Below are 20,507 nucleotides of genomic sequence, written 5' to 3'. Positions count from 1 at the left end.
AGTTAATATGCCATCAGGCAACAGCAACACCTACTACTCACTTATTGGTCAATGGTTCCTCCATCCCTCAGGGACTCAGTTTAAAAAAACCCAGAGTGATCCTCACCTCCTTCCTTTCATTCACTCCCCCCCTCTGATTTGTCTGGCTTTTGGACTCCTGGCTGCTGAAACAAACACCATGCGGGAAGCGAATGTGGCTCAAGCAGTTGGGTGCCCGCCTACCACATTCCCCAGGGCCTCCAAAGGAGATGAGCAAGACAGCGAGCTGGCACAGCGAGATGATGCAGCGAGATCATGCAGTGAGATCGCGCAACAAAGAGACACAGCAAGGAAACACAATGAGAGACACAATAATGAGGGAGCAGAGGTGGCTCAAGAGATTGTGTGCCTCACTCCCACAGGAGAGGTCCTGAGTTCAGTTCCTGGTGCCTCCTAAAAAGAAGACGAAGGAAGCAGATGTGGCTCAAGCAATTGGACTCCCATCTACCATATAGGTGGTTCAGGGTTCAATTCCCGGGGCCTCCTGGTGAAGGCAAACTGTCCCACATGGCATGCTGCCCCATGCAGGAGTGCTGGCCCGTGTGGAAAGCTGGCGCAGCAAGATGACGCAACAAAAAGAGACACGGAGGAGAGATGATAAGAGACACGGCAGGCCAGAGAGCTGAGGTGGTGCAAGAGAATGGTCGCCTCTCTCCCACTCTGGAAGGCCCCAGGATCGGTTCCTGGAGCTGCTGAATGAGAAGACCAGCAGACACAGAAGAACGCACAGCGAGTGGACACAGAGAGTGGACAAGAGGGGGGCAGGAGAGAAATAAACACATAAATCTTTTTTAAAAAAGGATGAAAGGAATTCTTAAAAAAAAAAAAGACGAATAGTGAGCACAAACAATGGGGGGGGGGGCAGAGAGATCAATAAAAAAATAAACCTTTAAAAAATAAAAATAAAGCAAATGCCATGCAATGGGTTGGCTTCCTCAATGGGAATGTATTGGCTCACAGTTGAGGCTGACAAGTACAAAATCAAGGTGTGCCCAGGCCCTGCTTTCTCCCAGAAGACTGCAGCTTTCTGGGGCTGGCTGCTGGTGATCCTCGGACCTTGGCTCTTCTAGAATGTGGAAATGCACGTGGCGGCCTCTCCTGGCTGCGCCTTTCTCCTCTGGGTTCTGTTGAATTGCCGCTTCTGACAGCTCCCTGTGACTCTCTCTCTCTCTCTCTCTCTCTCTCCCTCTCCCCTCCCCCCGTCTGTCCTTGTCTCTGCCTCTGTCTCTCTCTCTGTCTCTGTCTCTCTCTCTCCTTACCCCTCCCTCTCTCTCTCTCTCTCCCCCTTCCTCTCTCTCTCCCTCTCTCTCCCCCCCGTCTGTCCCTGTCTCTCTCTCTGTCTCTCTCCTTCCCCCTCCCTCTCTCCCTCTCCCCCTCCCTCTCTCTCTCCCTCTCTCTCCCCCCTGTCTGTCCCTGTCTCTCTCTCTGTCTCTCTCCCTCTGTCTCTCTCTCTCTCTCCCTCCCCCTCCCTCTCTCCCTCTCCCCCTCCCTCTCTCTCTCTCCCTCTCTCTCCCCCCCATCTGTCCCTGTCTCTCTCTCTGTCTCTCTCTCCCTCTGTCTCTCTCTGTCTCTCTCTGTCTCCCTCTCCCCCTCCCTCTCCCTCTCTCTCTCCCTCCCGTCTGTCCCTGTCTCTCTCTCTCTGTCTCTCTCTGTCTCTCTCTCTGTCTCCCTCTCCCCCTCCCTCTCTCCCTCTCCCCCTCCCTCTCTCTCTCTCCCTCTCTCTCCCCCGTCTGTCCCTGTCTCTCTCTCTGTCTCTCTCTCCCTCTGTCTCTCTCTCTCTGTCTCCCTCTCCCTCTCCCTCTCTCTCCCCCTCCCTCTCTCTCTCCCTCTCTCTCTCCCTCCCGTCTGTCCCTGTCTCTCTCTGTCTCTCTCTCCCTCCCCCTCCCTCTCTCCCTCTCCCCCTCCCTCTCTCTCTCCCCCTGTCTGTCCCTGTCTCTCTCTCTCCCTCTGTCTCTCTCTGTCTCTCTCTGTCTCTCTCTCTCCCTCTCCCCCTCCCCCACCCCCTCCCCCTCCCCTCTCTCTCCCCCTCCCCCTCTCTCTCAATTTCTTTCTGCTTATAAAGGCCTCCAGTAATCGGATGAAGCCCCATCCTGATTGGACTGGGCCACCCCTTAGCTGAAGTCCCCTCATCAAAGGTCCTCCTTGCCATGGGGTCACCCTCGCAGGAACGGATCACGTTTAAGAACATGTTTTTCTGGGGACCCAGCTCCAAGCTACCACAGTTTGCAAATTCCAATGGCCCGACATTCAAAATATGTCCTGACGCTGGGGTTGGTGTAAGCTCAGGAGACGTGAATCTCTGGGCTGTCCATGTGCCAGCTGGGCTCTGAGCCTCAGCAGAGTGGTGACTCCTACTTTTTGGTTCATTGGACTTACCCAGGTCAGCTAACAGGGAGGTGAGGATGGTCAACCACCACACCAGGGAGCCAAGAGAGTCTACAGCTGCAAGCAGGAGAATCCCATCCATCCGCCATGTGGGACCTAAGCCCCCTCTTGATTTAGAGGTGAGTGGACATCGCCATCCCAGGGTCCACAGGATGGAGGAATAAAATATGGATTGGAGTGGACTTACGGGTATTCCACTATGGAACTATTGTGACTCTAGCAATGGAAGAAATTATATCACTGATGTGGAGACAGTGGCCACGGGAGTTGCTGAGGGCAGGGAGAGGGAAGAAGAGGTGTGATGTGGGGGCATTTTTGGGACTTGGAGTTGTCCTGAATGATATTGCAGGGACAGATGCTGGACATTCTATATCCTGCCATCACCCATTGAATGGACTGGGGGAGAGTGTCAACTACAATGTAAACTATAATCCATGTGGTGCAGCAGTGCTCCAAAATGTGTTCACCAAATGCAACGAATGTGCCACGATGAGGAAAGAGGCTGTTGATGTGGGAGGAGTGGGGGGAGGGGAGTGGGCTATATGGGAACCTCTTATATTTTTTAACATAACATTTTGCGCCATCCATGTATCTTTAAAAAAGAGATAATAATTTTAAAAAGATTTTTTAAAAATGTCCTGAATCCGACCATCCCTCACCACGCCCCGGCACATCTCTGCCCCGAGCCCCCGTCACTCCCCCCTGGATTATGGCAGCCGCCCCCTCCCTGGTCCCCTGGCCCCAGCCCGTACCTCCCCGCGGTCCCTTCTCCCCCCCAGAGCCAAGGGCTCCTTCCCTCCCCTTGCCCCCCCACAATTTACATTTTTAATTGAAATGAAATCCACACAACCCAAAATGAACCGTTTTAAAGTAAACAACTCAATGGCATTTAGTTCATTCACGACATTGTGCCACCGCCACCTCTAACCAGTTCCAAAACATTTTGTAACTTTACTTTTTTTTCTTTTTTTTTCCAGAACATTTGCATCACCCCCCAGGGTAAACCACATACCCACCAAGCAGGTGCTCCCCATTTCCTGCTCCCCCCCCAACCCTGGATGTGGCAGTTTGAGAATATGGATGAATCCCAAAAAGAGAAAGATGATATGGTCAACTAGTCTCTTCCTCGCGGTGGGATGCCCTTTGATTGTATTTGATTCAGCTGGGATGTCTTGATTACATCACTTGTTAAGGTTAGGACTTTACACTTTTTAAATCAATTAATAGATCACAAAGAACGTTACATTAGAGAACATAAAAAACCTACCTGACCCCAACGCTCAGGCTACCTTGATGCCGGCAGCCAGGGCAAGGGGGCTACAGGCGAGGGGGGAGCAGGGCGGGGGGGGCTCACGTTGCTACAATGAGAAGGGGCTTGCGAGTGGACAGCGGGCCCCGCAGCCCCCCCCCGTACCCCCAAGGCCCCCCCACATTTACAATTCCATACGTAAACACATTGTATACGGAGGCTTGTCTGGGAGACGGACTTCCCGCAGGGCTCGGGTGGCTCAGTTCAACGTCTCAGGAATTCTAAAAAAAGGGCCTTGGACTCCCGGATACACGCGCTGTGTGTTCTCTCCTGCCCAGGAGATGTCCTGTGCCAGCCCACCCCTCTCTTTGCTGTTGTTTTGTTGTTTTTAGATTTATTGATTTAATTTTTTTTTAAATTTCTCTCCCCTCCCTCCCCAGTTGTCTGCTCTCTCTGTCCATTCACTGTGCCTTCTTCTGTGACCGTTTCTATCCTTCTCAGCAGCACCGGGAATCTGTGTTTCTCCTTGTTGCATCATCTTGCTGTGTCAGCTCTCCGTGTGTGCGGCGCCACTCCTGGGCAGGCTGCGCTTTCTTTTGCGCTGGGCGGATCTCCTTGCGGGGCGCACTCCTTGCGCGTGGGGCTCCCCTACACGGGGGACACCCCTGCGTGGCACGGCACTCCTTGCGCGCATCAGCACTGTGCATGGGCCAGCTGCACACGGGTCAAGGAGGCCCGGGGTTTGAACCGCGGACCTCCCATGTGGTAGATGGATGCCCTAACCACTGGGCCAAGTCCGCTTGCCCCAGCCCTCTCTTTGGGGTTCAGTTTGTCCAGAACAGAGCGTTGCCATAGGTGGGTTTGGAGGCTCGAGTCTTGGGCTGGAGAAACTGGGCTGGCTGTGCTGAGCCGTCCTGGGGAGGAGGAAAGGCTGTGGAGGCTGGAGCAGGGCCCCTAGCGGGGTGGGCCCCCCTCCAGCCCTGGGCTCGCCCGGGCATCCCGCCGGAGGCGGCGGTGCAGCAACCGCGAGCGGGACTGCTGGTGGCCGGGCAGGATGTGCAGGAAGGGTGGGGAGCGCACAGCCGGGGGCTGCTCCGGGGTACTCCAGGCAGAGGGCAGGCTGAGCGGTGGAGGGGTCCCTGCCTGAAATCCCTGCTTGTCAAGAGCCTGAGTCCTGTTGTGGCCAGATCCGGTCCTATCGGGTGGACTTGGAGACACTGATATCCCTTTGCCCGGCCCAGAACTGCAGGCCAGCTTTGTGCCTGTGATGCCACCCTCTGTGTAGTCCCCACCCAGCCGCTGTCCCTCGGGCCAGGTCGCCGTAACCCGCGCTGTAGCCGTGCTGGCCAGAAAGGGGGGCCGGGGCCGGGGTGCTGGGGTCCACCCCGTGCCGCTCGGCTGAGGCTGGAGGGACAAACACGTGGGCCCGTCTGGGAAGGCAGCGGGCACGCCTGGGTCCTGGGGCAGGCGTGGGTCGCTATAGCCAGCACTCAGGGAGGGCTGCTGGGTCGGTCCGAGACGGGCGCTGCTGGGGCTGTGCCAGCACGGCGGAGGGTGCAGGGGCTGCAGTCACCTTGGCCGAACTCGGTGACATCACTTGCACACGGATCATTAGCAGGGTCCCTGCCTCTGCAGGCGAGGGCTGTGGGCGTCGCCAGGGGGATTCCGCGGTCACCCGTTGGTAGCCGTGACTGCAGCATCTGGAGCAGGAGGCAGTCCTCGGCGGCCACGGGGCGCTGGTGATGCAGCGGCGGAGATCCCCCCCCCCCGGGGCGGGCTGGGGGGCTCTTTGCCTGTGATCACCAAGGCCGCCTGGTATGCCTACTGGGCACACTCACGATGCCCCCACCCGGTCAGGGGCCCTTCGCTGTGTTCACACCGCGGGGCAGCCTGGCCCCCGGGGGACGTGGCACTCCAGGCAGGGGTCGCTGCCCGCAGCACCGGAGGGAAGGGGCGCCCTCCACGCTGGCACGCGTGCGCAGCGTGCTCGAGGAGGGTGCTGCGTGCGCAGAGGAGAGCCTGCTCCGGTGCCTGGAGAGGCAGCTGCTAAGCTGAGAGAGGGGGCTGCCGGATGGTCCACCAGGCTGAGGCAAGGAGAGCGGCGGTGTGCTGTGACGCGGGGGGCAGGACGCCTTCCGCAGGAGGTGGCGGTGGCAGCGAGCCCTCAGGTGGGAGGACGGAGGGAGGGTCTGTTGTCGCTGGGGCTAGACACAGATGAAGTGGTGTCTCGACCACCGCCATGTCCATTCGTGACAGTTCCCGGAGCCGGCTCTGTCGTGCACAGAGCCTTGGTCATCGGAGGAAGACGTTGGTACTGGACTAGAGGAGCTCAAGGATGAGCTGGTTGGACCGGAAGAGGTAAGGACAGAAGCCGTGTAGGTGGGATGTGTCCTGCACCGGTCATCGGTGAAGAGGGACTCCAAGGGCCCCTTGGAGATTTTGAATACAAGCTGATGGGGATCCGTCAACTCTTTTCCCTGGTTGGAGCTGATCCAGAATCCCATAGAGAAGGTTCTGCTCCAAATTCCAGGGTGCCAAACTGAACGTTAACCCCGTGACATCTGCTGAACCAGGCGTTTCCACTGTCGATCTTAGAGGCTTAGGGAGCCTGACGCGCTCCGGGTGGTGGCTGGTGTGCAGACACAGCCACGTTTTCAACGGCCCATGCTGGGAAGCTGCAAAACCGTATCCACAGTGGTGGGACTGTCTCCAGGTGTTGATTCTTGGAAGGAAAGGACTCCAGCCCAGGGGGAGGAAGAGTGGCCGCCTGGGTCTGGCGCTGCTGCCGCTGGCTCAGCTGGCTTAGAACCGGGGATGGCTCAGGCTGAGATTGGACGCCAAACTGAGGGAGGGCTGACGGTTGAGATGTTGGGGGCTTGAGGTCCCCAAGAAGATGCGGTTGTGGGGAGACTCGCACTACCCTGCTGGGAACTCTGGGTGGTGGTCAACTGACCCATACTTGGAGCTCTCAACTGGTCCAAAATCTGGAAACTGCTAATGTTTACCATTTTTGAAGGTGCTAGCTCTCCGAATCCTGAACCAAGGATGGATGATGGCAGACTCTGAGGAGAGCAGGAGATGACACTGCCAGTTCCTGGTGCCATCTGATCAATAGCCTTGCCCAGGCATGACATGATTTTCTGCTAGAACAGATGAGGCGGTTAGAACCTTTGTTTCAGGAAGATCTTCAGTCCAGTCTTCTGTTGTCCACTCTTCCACAGAGCTCTTCCAGGCGCCATCTTGTTTGTCTCCACCATTCTGAGCAATTTCCCAAACTACCGGTTTAGTCCCACAGCCAAGAGTGGATGGAGAATTTGAGTAGCCTGCAGGAGTAAATGTCCCCATGCCTTGAGTTGAGAACCTTCCCGTCCCTTTCCCTCTGCCACGTCCAAATCCTCTACCATGGGCTCACTTGCCATGGTCTGAAGGCTTGTCCCCTTCATTGTAATCAACTCCACTCTCTTCACTTCTAAACTCTCCGCCACAATCGCCACTTCCTCTTCCTTTCGATTGTTGCTTCCACGTCACCGACTCACTTCTCTTCTCTCTCTTCTCTTTCTCTTCTAAACTTTCTTTTCCAAAATTCTTCCTCCCCACTACCGCCTCCCATGAAGTCGTGTCTGAATTCCCTTCCACCAATTACATTGAGAGCTTTGGTACATCTCCGTTACGGTCACATAGGGCCACGATGCATTCATCCTGATTCTTCCCGTCACTTCCATCAGCTGTTTAACTTTAGCTTCAAAGTCTGCATCGTTTTTATCGAAGATCGCTTGAGCGAGACGCATCTGTTCAGCTGTTGCCTGCACTACTGTTTCCACGGTTGTACTGTCTGTGTCGCTGAAATCTGTGTTTTTCCTCCAAGCACGGCGGGAACAGTCACTGCTCACCGAAGTCATGTACACAGTATATGCAAAATAGCGGATATATAAAATAGAAAATCGCTGCTGCTCTAGGTGTCCACAGGATCCGCCGCCACCACCGCTCGTTACCTGCCAATATGCCTCTTACAAAGTGGTGGTGGCGGCCATCTATTACCTTTAAAAAAAAAGGATAAGTAAAAAATAAAATTAAATTAAAAAAAACAATTTTCTGGGTTTTATAGTCTGTAATTGGAAGGAAAAAAGGGGTCTTATTTTTGAAAGATGGTCAGGCGAGAGCAAGTTTCCTGACCAAAGAGCTGCTGTCAAAAATATGCGGCTCGCATCTGAAAATAGCTGTGAAGCCCTATGACCTTTCATGTAATACTGAACGCATCGGGTGGACCAGGCTCCTTGGGCATTACTCACTGTTGTGAGATTTAGTGTACATTGCTTCCACAGGTGCAATAAAGGTGGACTTCTGGGAGCTTTACGCATGCCTACATGTGTGAAACCCTGTGGGTGCTTTTTGAATGAAATATGGAAATCCAGGGAAACAATGGGGACTTTGGATGTTCAGTCTAATGCGAGGAACTAATACTGGGAGGTTAGTGACATAATGTTTCATTTGATATCTACTGATGAGCGTGCATGGTTCTTTGTACGTTGCTTGAAGTTCTGATAAGCTGACTAGGTTGATTGATTCATTCTCATGCTGGAAACAGAAAAGCTAACCAAAGGGGTCTTACCTTTGGCAGTGTGGACATTTGGACCAGATACTTCTTTATTTTTTTTTCTTCTTCTTTTTTATTAAAGATTTAATTTTATTTATTTCTCTTCCCATCCCCACCCCCCCCGTTGTCTGCTCTCTGTGTCCATTCACTGTGTGTTCTTCTGCATCCACTTGCATTCTTGTCAGCGGCACCGGAATCTGTGTTTCTTTTTGTTGTGTCATCCTGTTGTGTCAGCTCTCTGTGTGTCTGGCACCACTCCTGGGCAAGCTGCATGTTCTTTCGTGCTGGGCAGCTCTCCTTACGGGGTGCACTCCTTGCACGTGGGGCTCCCCTATGCGGGGGACACCCCTGTGTGGCACGGCACTCCTTGCGTGCATCAGCACTGCACATGGGCCAGCTCCACACGGGTCAAGGAGGCCCAGGGTTTTGAACCGCGGACCTCCCATGTGGTAGGTGGACACCCTAACCACTGGGCCACGTCCCACTTCCCAAATAGAATATTTTTTAAGGTAACAGAGAAATACCAAGGCAGTGAGAATCTGCCAGATCTGGAAGAGATGGAAAACCTGACATTAGGGTGATTTATCTTTTGGGGAATTGCCAGTTCTGAAAGTGAAAGCAGTGGCTGGAGGCTGAGCAGAATTTTCAGCAGTCTCATGGCTGGGGAGAGGAGTGCAAAATTGGAGCTCAGAGTCCACCACGGAGAATGGTTCTTGGCGGATACTTACAGTGATATTGGCACTATCACAGATGGACTTGAAGTAACCATAATTATTTCATTCAAGGAATTAAAAGCTAAGATAGAGGGTTCTGCTAAGGAACTTGAATCTACAAATAAAAGAGTATAGAATGAAAAATACAATAACTAAATTAAATTTTAATGGGATTAATTTAATAGTAGAGTGAAGACAACTTAAGAGAAAATCAGGAAACGCATCAGGAAAAATATATAAAGCAAAGGGTGGAGAGAGAAAGGAATTGGAAAAAAGAAAATAGAACATAAGTGATGAACAAACAAACAGAAGAAGATGGAGAGAAGGAAAGAAGAGGTTCAAACCAATATTCTAAGAGATAATGGCTGAGAATTTTATAAAAATTGGTGAAAGACACCAAGCCCCAAATTAAAAAAGCTTTATTAGTATCAGAAAAGATAAATGCAAAGAAAACTGCACCTAGACACATCGTAGTAAAACTTATAAAAACAAAAACAAAGAAGAAGAGGAAATTTTAAAAGAGGAAATTTTAAAAGCAGAAAGAGAAAATGACATGCTAACTTCACAGGCCATCAATAAGACTGACAGGTGATTTGTCAGCAACAATAGTGAAAGCTAAAAGTCAGTGGAAATCATAGTGCTAAAAGAAAATGGACTGCAAACCATAATTCTATATCCAGCAAAATAAATAAAGACATTTTCAAATATAGTTAGACACCAGCAGACCCACACCAAAAGAAATACTAAGGGAGTGCTTCTGGTAAATGAGAAATTATCCCAGAGGGAAGAACAGAGATGCAGGAAGAAATGAAGACCAAAAGGAAGGATAAATATGTGAGTTAATTTGTATAATATGGATAGCATAAAACCATTAAAATTTCTGGGAAGTGAAAATATGAGTTTATATTGGACTTTAATAAATTAAGGATGCATGTTATCCTCTCTGAGGAAACCATTAAAAGAATAGTAAAAGTATATGACTAAACAAGCTAACAAAAGGGGAAATAAAATAATAAATATGTTCCATCCAAAACATGGCAAGAAAAGAAGAAAAAGGAGTGCAGAATAAATAGAAAAAAACTAGAGAAAATTTAATCTTAAAAATGTCAGTTATTATATTAAATGTAAAAGTACTAAATACTTGATCCAGTAAAAAGACCAAGATTGTCAGGTAGGAAGGAAAAGCAAACTCCAGCACAACATAAAAAAGACTTACTTTAAATATAAAAATACGGAAAGGAGTGATGTCACAGGAAATGGCAAAGTAGGGACCTCCAAGGATGAATCCCTCCACTGAAGCAACCATTAAGCTGGAAAAACCTGTCAGGATCAAATCTTTTGGAATTCACAAATCTCATAAAAAGTTACAGCAACCAGGGGATAACTCATGAATAAAGAGGAAGCTAAATTTCAGTAAGAACTGCTGTGGTATTTTTAAAATTGAGGTTTCACATACACCATAAAATTTTCCATTTTAAACGTTTTGTACAACCATTATCTTCATCATTACCAAAATTTTTTTATCATCCCAAATATAAACTCTGTGCCCATTAAGCAATAACTCCTCATTAACCTGTTCCACCAGCTCCTAGTTGCTCTAATCTACTTTCTGTTTCTATGAATTTGATTATTTGAGCTATTTCATGTAAGTTTAATCACACAATATTTGTCCTTATGATTCTGGCTTGTTTCACTCAGTATAATGTTTTCAAGGCTCATCCATGTTGTAGCATGTCATGTATCAGAACTTCATTCCTTTTTCTGGCTGTATAATATTCTATTGTGTATATATGATATTTTGTTTATCCATTCATTTGTTGATAGCACTTGGGTTGTTTCCACCTTTTGACTTTTGTGAATGATGTTGTTATGAACATTGATGTCTAGGATCTGTCTGAATCACTATTTTCAATTTCTTTGGTTACATACTCAGGAGGGGAATTACTGTGTCATGTAGTAATTCTGTTTCATTTTTAAAAGATTCATTTTTTTAAAATTTCTCCCTTCCCCCTCATTCTTTGCACTTGCTGTGTCTGTTTATCTTCCTGTTTCTTTAGGAGTTACTGGGAATCGAATCTAGGACCCCTGATGTGGAAGGGAGGTACCTCATCACTTAAGCCACCTCTATTCCTTCTTTGCTGTGTCTCTCATTATGGTTTTCTTGTTGTGTCATCTTACTGTGCCTCCCTATCACACCAGCTCGCTGTTTTCTTTAGGAGTCACAGGGAACCGAACCGGGGACCTCCCATTTGGCAGGCGGGAGCTCAGTCACTTGAGCCACAGCCGCTTCCCTATGTTGAATTTTTTGAATAATCACCAAACTGGCCTCTACAGTGGCTGCACCATTTTACCATCCCACAATGTGAGAGGGTTCCAATTTCTCTGCATCCTCTCAAATACTTGTTACTTTCCATTTGTTAAAAAAATAATAGCAACCATCCTAACAGGTTAGGTCTCTGCCCTCTTGCAGGGTCTTATATAAATTGAGAACACAGAGAGAAAGGAGACACGGAGAAAGGAAGTTGCCATTTTGATCCTGCCACATGAGAGTGGAGTGCAAGAAGAAGCCCCAAGAGTCTGAAGCCAGCAGAGCTCAGAGGCACAGGAGGCCCCCGAGGGGCTGGACCTATGGAGCTGCTCAAGGCTGGTCACCCACAGCTCAGCTCCAGGAGAGATCACCCGCCGACTTGTCTCACCACGTGGCAGGACTCCAGGATCACTAGTAGCTGACTTTGGTGAAAAAGCATCCCTGATGGTGCCTTGATTTGGACATTTCACAACCTCAGAGCTATAAGATTTTCCCCTAATAAATTCCCATTTTAAAAGCCAATGGGAGGGAAGCGGATGTGGCTCAACAGATAGAGCGTCTGCCTACCACATGGGAGGTCCAGGGTTCAAACCCCGGGCCTCCTGACCCGTGTGGAGCTGGCCCATGCACAGTGCTGATGCGCGCAAGGAGTGCCCTGCCACTCAGGGGTGTCCCCTGCGTAGGGGAGCCCCACGTGCAAGGAGTGCGCCCAGTAAGGAACGCCGCCCAGCACAAAAATAGCACAGCCTGCCCAGGAGTGGCACTGCACACATGGAGAGCTGACAAAGCAAGATGATGCAACAAAAAGAGACACAGACTCCTCGTGTCACATGACAAGAATACAAGTGGACACAGAAGAACACACAGCGAATGGACACAGCAGACAACGGGGTGGTGGGGGAAGGGGAGAGAAATAACGAAAAATAAATCTTCAAAAAAAAAAAAAGCCAACGGGAGTGGGTGAAGCTCAGTGGTTAAGCACCTGCTTCCCATGTACAAGGTTCCAGGTTCAATCCCTGGTGACGTCTAAAAAAAAAAATTAAAAGCCAAACTATTTCTGTTACTTTACGTAGCACCCTTTCGGCAAACTGAGATAGTCATTAATCCATTTTGAGTTTTTTGAGTTAATTTTATCTCGTGGTGTGAGACAGAGGTCCAACTTCACTTTTTTTTCCAGCTATCTCAGCTCCATTTTAAAAAATAACTATTTCAAATTCAAAAAAAAAAAAAATAACAGGAAAAGGCAGATCAGCAAGTTAAGGACCATTACTCCTAAAAAGTTCCATCCAGGTGCTTTTAGCTCATCTAATTCCAACTACTAATTCAATTGTTCCTCTAGTATTCAGAAAGGTACACAGATGAACACAAATGAGTTAAATGACATAGTCAAAGTCTCCTTATCAATGAAAAAAAAAAGAAGAGAAAAAAATGCATAACCATATTCATTCCTCACAAACCCAAACCCCATATTCTATGTTTTTCACCTTTAGCATTAATACAGTGCCAACTTTGCTTTTGCTATGAAAACATTACAGTGATATCGTCAACTATAATCTATAAATTGCATTAGTTAGAGTTGCACCATTTGTTGTAGAGTATTCTTTTCCAATTGTTTATAATTGACACCCTGGTTGAAAATCAATTGTTCATGTATATGTGGGCTTATTTTTGTTCCGTTAATCTATATGTCTAGACTTATACCAGTATCATACTGTTATTTTAAAAACAAACCAATTTTACTGATACATATTAATAAAGCATACAATTCATCCAAAGTGTACAATCAGTGGTATTTGGTATAACCACATAGTTGGGCATTCATCACTGTATTAGCCAGCCAAAGGGGTGCTGATGCAAAAACACCAGAAACGGGTTGGTTTTTATAAAGGGTATGTATTTGGAGTAGGAGCCTACAGAGCCCAGGCCAGAAAGCATAAGTTACTTCCCTCCCCAAAGTCTATGTGGAGCAGGATGGCTGCCGACGTCTGCGAGGGCTCAGGCTTCCTGGGCTCCTCCCTTCCAGGGTCTTGCTTCTCTCTGGGCTCAGGGTTCCTCTCTTCCCAGGACTTGCTTCTTCCTGGGGCTGGCTTCTCTTTCCTCTCTGTGCTTTCTTCCCAGGGCTCTAGCTTACGGCTTCAGCATCAAACTCCAACATCAAAGCTCCAACATCAAAACCCTCCACTCTGTCCCTTGCCATGCCTTTTATCTGGGAGCCCCCACCCACCAAGGGGCAGGGACTCAACGCCCTAATGAAGTGGCCCCATCAAAGCCCTAATCGTAACTTAGCCACACCCAGGTACAGATCAGATTCCAAACACAATCCAATACCTATTTTTGGAATTCATAACCATATCAAACTGCTATAATCACTTCAGTCATTATTAGAGCATTTCCATTATTTCAATAATCATAATGATAATATACAAAAAACAGACAGATAAGAAAATTCTTATCTCAATTTAACTCTCAATTTCTCTGTTTACCCTGCTGCACATAGCTGCTATTTCTGGCTATTCCTGCACATTTATTTATTTATTTATTAAGCAGTTTTATTGAGATGTATTCGTATACCATATGCTCTATCTAACGTGTAAAATCAGTGGGTTTTAGTATAATCACAATGTTGTGCATTCATCACCACAAAAATTTTTGGAATAATTTCATTACTCCAAAAAGAAAAATTCGGGAAGCGGACTTGGCCCAGTGGTTAGGGTGTCCGTCTACCACATGGGAGGTCCAGGGTTCAAACCCTGGGCCTCCTTGACCCGTGTGGAGCTGGCCCATGCGCAGTGCTGATGCGCGCAAGGAGTGCCCTGCCACGCAGGGGTGTCCCCCGCATAGAGGAGCCCCACATGCAAGGAGTGCGCCCCATAAGGACAGCCGCCCAGCGCAAAAGATTAAGTGCAGCCTGCCCAGGAATGGTGCCACCCACACTTCCCGTGCCGCTGATGACAACAGAAGCGGACAAAGAAACAAGACGCAGCAAATAGACACAGAGAACAGACAACTGGGGGGGTGGGGTGGGAATTAAATAAATAAATCTTTAAAAAAAAAAAAAGTCCACACCCCTTAGCATTCTTTCCCCAGCCTTACATAGCCATGAAACTAATTTCATCTTTATAAATTGATTTATATTTACATTTTATCAAAATGGAGTCATGCAATATGTTACACAATATATTTGCTTCATCGTGCTGCAATCCTACATTATTGGTCCTTTTGTGTCTGGCTTGCTTCATTCAACATAAGGTCCTCCAGGTTCATCCATGCTGTCATCTGCTTCACGCCTTCGTTTCTTCTTACAGCTTCGTAATATTCCATCATGTGACTACACCACAGTTTGCTTGTCTGTTCTTTGGTTGATGGACACCTGGGTTGTTTCCAGCTTTTGGCAATGGTGAATAATGCCGCTATGTACATGGTGTGCAGATGTCTGCTCGTGTCTCTGCTTTCGGTTTTTCTGGGTATATACCACACTGCTTTGATTACTGTAGCTTTCCAGTAAGTTTCAAAATCAGGAAGTATGAGTCTTCTAATTTTTGTTCTTCTTTTTCCAAAGGTTTTTGACTGTTCAGAGCCCTTTGCAATTCCATATGAATTTGAGAATCACGATCACCTTTTCTGGTTCTGCAAAATAGTTTGCTGGAATTTTCATGGAGTTTACGTTGAATCTGCAGATCTCTTAGGGTAGTATTGGCCGTCTTAGCAATATTAAGCCTTCCAATTCATGAACACAGATGTCTTTCCATTTACTTAGGTCTTATTTAATTTCTTTCAGCCATGTTTTATGTTTTTCAGTGTACAAGTATTTCACCTCCTTGGTTAAATTCATTCCTAGGTATTTTATTCTTTGAGGTGCTATTGTAAATGGAATTGTTTTCTCAATTTCCTTTTCAGACTATTCATTTATGGATATAGAAACACAAGTAATTTTTTTGGTGTTTATGTTGTGCTTTGCCACTTTGCTGAATCCGCTTTCTTGCGGATTCTTTGGGCTTTTCTATATATCATCATATACAGATCCAGTCATTTGCAAATAAGGATATGTTTCTTCTGCCTTTCAAATTTGAATGCCTTTTATTTGTTTTTCTTTCCTGATTGCTCTGGCTAGAACTTCCAGTACAATGTTGAATAACAGCGGTGACAGTGAGCTTTCTTGTCTTGTTCCTGGTCTTACGGGAAAAGTTTTCAGTCTTTCACCATTGAGGATGATGTTTGCTGTGGGTTTTTCACAAATGCCTACATCCTGTGTTCATGAATTGGAAGACCTAATATTGTCAACACTACTCAAAGCAACCTACAGATTCACTATAATCTGTATTAAAATTCTGGCAGCCTTTTTGCACACATAGAAAAGACAATCCTCAAATTCATGTGGAGAGAAGTGGATGTGGCTCAAGCAGTTGAGCACCTGCTTCCCACACGGGAGGTCCTGGGTTCGGTCCCAGGTCTCTCCAAAACCAAAAACAAACAACAAGCAAACAAATGAAAAAACCAACTCAGGGCAGCCAATATAACTCAGCGGTTGAGTGCCAGCTTCCCACATACAAGGTCCTGGGTTCATCCTCAGTACCTCAAAAAAAAAATCATATGGAATTTGCATGGGACCCCAAATAACCAAAATCATTTTGAAAAAGAAGAACAAGGCTGTAGAACTCACACTTCCTGATTTCAAAACTTACTAATGCTATGCTAATTAAAACAATGTGATATTGACATAAGGATAGATATATAAACCAACAGAATTGAAGTAAGTCCCCAAGAATAAAATAATATGATACATTCAGTCAGTTTTTGACAAGGTCATTGAGTCCATTCAATGGGGAGAGAATAGTCCACCTAACAAATGGTTCTCAGACAACTGGAAATCCACATAAAAAGTAATAAATTTAGATTCCTGCCTCTCAATATATTCAAAATAAACTTAGCAAAGTATTATAGGGTGCCTAAGCATTACCTCCTGAAATCCTCCTTGTTGCTGAAATGTGGCCTCTCTCTAAGCCAAAACTCAGCATATAATTAAATTACCTTCCTCCCAGCATGGGACATGACTCCCAGGAATGAGCCTCCCTGGCACCAAGGAATTACTACCAAGCACCAACTAGCAATGCAACTGGAAAGAGACCTTGTCCAAAGGAGGGAAAAGGTAAAGACAAATGAGTTTATATGGCTAAGAGACTTCAAAGTAAGCTGGGAGGTCATTTCAGAGGTTACATTCATGCATGTCTCAGTAAGAACTCATAGAGTTCTGCCAATATTTACTGCCAAAGTAAATATTGCCTCAAATAATGGGTCTCCTAAGGGCTTTGGAGACATCCAGACACTATAGGCAGGGCAGACAGCTCAGGAGTTTGGCACCCTGCCACTGGGCCCTACTTTGGAATTTATGCTTCCCAGAGTGATAGAGTTGGACTCAGTTGTGTTTTCCCTACACATGGCTCTGCTGACCCTCTATTTGAACCTATAGTTAGCACTAGAGTTGATAGGGGTATGTCCAAGAGACTTAAATCTTTGGGCTGTCCATGTGCCAGTTGGGCCCTGAATCTCAACAGACTTGCAATACCTACTCTCTAGTTTGCTGGACTCACCCAGGACAACTAACAAGGAGAAGATGACTGACAACGACCATCTCAAGGAACAAAGAGAGTCTGCAACTGCAAGCAAGAAAGTCCCATCCATCTGCCCTGTGGGATCTAAGCCCCCTTTCAATTAGAGGTGGAGTGGGCATCACCATCCCAGAATCCTCAGGACTGGGGAATGGATGAAGGACTAGAGTAGACTTAAAGTTCTTCTTTTTTTTAAAAGATTTATTTATTTATTTAATTCCGCCCCCCCCCCCCCCGGTTGTCTGTTCTCGGTGTCTATTTGCTGTGTCTTGTTTCTTTGTCCGCTTCTGTTGTCGTCAGCGGCACGGGAAGTGTGGGCAGCGCCATTCCTGGGCAGGCTGCTCTTTCTTTTCACGCTGGGCGGCTTTCCTCACGGGCGCACTCCTTGCGCGTGGGGCTCCCCCACGCGGGGGACACCCTTGCATGGCACGGCACTCCTTGCGCGCATCAGCACTGCGCATGGCCAGCTCCACACAGGTCAAGAAGGCCCGGGGTTTGAACCCCGGCCCTAACCACTGGGCCAAAGTCCGTTTCCCTAAAGTTCTTCTACTGCAGCCTTGCTGTGACCCTAGCAGTGGAAGAACTTTTATCATTAATGTGGAGGCAGTGGCCACTGGAGGTTCTGAGGGGAGGGAGAGGGAAATATAGGTATAATTTGGGGGCATTTTTGGGACTTGGGAATTATCCCGAATGACATTTCAATGACAGATACAGGCCATTGTATATCATGCAATAACTTGTATAAATGTGTGGAAGAGAGTGTAAACTCCAAGATAAACTATGATCATCATGTAGTGGCAATGCCTCAAGATGTGTTCATCAGTTGTGACAAATGTATCAAACTAATGAAAAATGTTGCTGATGTGGGAAAATGTGGGAGGGCTAGGGAGTGGGGCATATGGAAATCCCCTGTATTTTTTGTGTAAAATTATGTAATCTAAGTTTCTTGTCAAAAATAAAAATAATAAAAAAGTGTATTTTAAAAATTTAATTCAAAATACAAAAAAGACAACAGAAAAAAATTTAATTAATTCAAAATCAATCAACGACCTAAATATAAGCGTTACTACTATAACACTCTTACAAGAAAACACAGAAAATATCTTCAGAACCTTGTATTAGGCAATGAATTCTTAGATTTTATATTCAAAAGCATGAATAAAAGAAAAATAGACACATTAGACTTCGTCAAAATTAAAAACGTTTGAGCATCAAAGGACATTATCAAGAAGGTAAAAAGACAACCAACAGAATGGAAGAAAATATTTGTAAATCATATATCTGAGAGGCATTTAATATCTAGAATGAATTAAAAAAAAAAACAGAAAATCAACCAAATTACCAAATCAACAAAGGATCTTAATGGACATTTCTTCAAAGAAGATATACAAATGGCCAAAAATCACATGAAAAGATGTTCGATATAATCAGCCACTAGAGAAATGCAAATCAGAACTACAATGAGATAACACTTGATATACACTAGGATTCCTATTATTTTTTAAAAAGTGGAAAACAAGTGTTAGCAAGAATACAATTATATACTCTAAATAATAATTTTTTAAAAGATTTATTATTTTTTTAAATTTTCCCCCTTCCCCTCCTCCCACCCTGCTGTTTTTGCTGTCTGTGTTGTCTTTTCTTCCTATTTTCTCTCCTCTGGGATTCACCGGGATTCCATCCTGGGGACCTCTGATGTGGAGAGAGGTTCCCTGTCAATTGCGCCACCTCAGTTCCTGGTCTTTGCTGCGCTTCACCTTGACTCTCGCCTTGTCTCTTTTTTGTTGAGTCATCATCTTGCTGCGTGACTCACTTATGCAGGGCAGTGGCTCACTGCATGGGCACTCGTGGGCACTTGTGCGGGCGCTGGCTCACTATGCAGGCACACTTTGTCATCTTTTTCACCAGGAGGCCCCAGGGATCGAACCCAGGTCCTCAGATATGGTAGGCGGAAACTCTATCACTTGAGCCACATCTGCTTCCCTCCTACTCAAAATAATTGAAAGCAGGGACTCAAGCAAATATTTGCAGTTTTTTTTCTCTCCCATCCACCCCCCCACACCCCTGTTGTCTGCTCTCTGTGTCCATTCACTGTGTTCTTCTGTGACCACTTCTGTTGTCATCAGCAGCACCGGGAATCTGTGTTTCTTTTTGTTGCGTCATCTTGCTGTGTCAGCTCTCCGTGTGGGCGGCGCCATTCCTGGGCAGGCTGCACTTTCTTTCGCGCTGGGCGGCTCTCCTTACGGGGCGTATTCCTTGCGCGTGGGGCTCCCCTACACGGGGGACACCCCTGCATGGCAGGGCACTCCTTGTGCGCATCAGCGCTGCGCATGGCCAGCTCCACACGGGTCAAGGAGGCCCGGGGTTTGAACCTTGGACCTCCCATGTGGTAGGCGGACGCTCTATCCACTGGGCCAAGTCCGCTTCCCAGCCGATATTTGTATACCAATGTTCATAGCAGCAAAAGGTAGAAGCGGCAAAATTATCGGGGAACAAATGAATGGATTAAAAAAATATGCTGTAGGCATAGAATGGAATAATATTATTTTGCCATAAAAAGAATAAAGTGCTGTGATACCTGCTACAACATGGATGAACCTTGAACGCATCATGTTGAGTGAAATAGATCAGATGCTAAAAGACAAATATTGTATGATTTCCCTTTTTTGAAACACATAGACTGATCAAATTCATAGAGACCAGAAAGTCAAATAGCGTTTATCAGAGGCTGAGGGATGGGGAATAGGGAGTTATGGTTTAATGGATACAAATTTCTATGTGGGATGATGAAAACGGTTCTAGAAATCGTGGTAAAAATTACAAACATTGCCAATGTACTCAATGCCATACAATTTTACACTTAGAAATGGTTAAAATGATTTTTTTTTAAAGATTTATTTATTTATTTAATTTCCCCCCCTCCCCCGGTTGTCTGTTCTCTGTGTCTATTTGCTGCGTCTTGTTTCTTTGTCCGCTTCTGTTGTCGTCAGCGGCACGGGAAGTGTGGGCGGCGCCATTCCTCAGCAGGCTGCACTTTCTTTTCACGCTGGGCGGCTTTCCTCACGGGTGCACTCCTTGCGCGTGGGGCTCCCCCACGCGGGGGACACCCTTGCGTGGCACGGCACTCCTTGCGCGCATCAGCACTGCGCATGGCCAGCTCCACACGTGTCAAGGAGGCCCGGGGTTTGAACCGTGGACCTCCCATAAGGTAGACGGACGCCCTAACCACTGGGCCAAAGTCCGTTTCCTAAAATGATTTTTAAGTTATACTTTACCACAATAGATTTACCGCAACAATTTAAAGCATGGTTGAGAGGAATTAAAGAAAACTTAAGGAAATGGAGAGATATACTACACTCACGGATGGGAAGACTCAATATTGTAAAGACGTACATTTTTTTTTCCCAAAATGAAATGATTAATGACTAATCAAATCCCAGGATATTTTTATGGTAAGTGACAATGTAATTCTATAGTTTATATGGAAGGTCAAAAGGCTAAGAAAATTCAAGAAAATTTTGAGAAAGAATGAAATAGGAGGACTAATTCTATTCTATGTCAACTGTCTTCCTAAATATAGAAATTAAGGTGTGTCATATTTGTGCAAGAATAT

General features: G+C 46.8%; 1 pseudogene; it reads right to left on the bottom strand.

Annotated features, from left to right (window-relative positions):
* Nucleotides 1–4,497: 4,497 nt before the first annotated feature.
* Nucleotides 4,498–7,572, bottom strand: LOC111764773 (ubiquitin-associated protein 2 pseudogene; annotated as a pseudogene).
* Between the last annotated feature and the right edge of the window lie 12,935 nt (nucleotides 7,573–20,507).

Source organism: Dasypus novemcinctus, chromosome 30, assembly GCF_030445035.2.
Source record: "Dasypus novemcinctus isolate mDasNov1 chromosome 30, mDasNov1.1.hap2, whole genome shotgun sequence".
Classification (NCBI taxonomy): domain Eukaryota; kingdom Metazoa; phylum Chordata; class Mammalia; order Cingulata; family Dasypodidae; genus Dasypus; species Dasypus novemcinctus.
The sequence above is the reverse complement of the archived record's forward strand: the minus strand, read 5'-3'. Positions and strand labels throughout refer to the sequence as shown.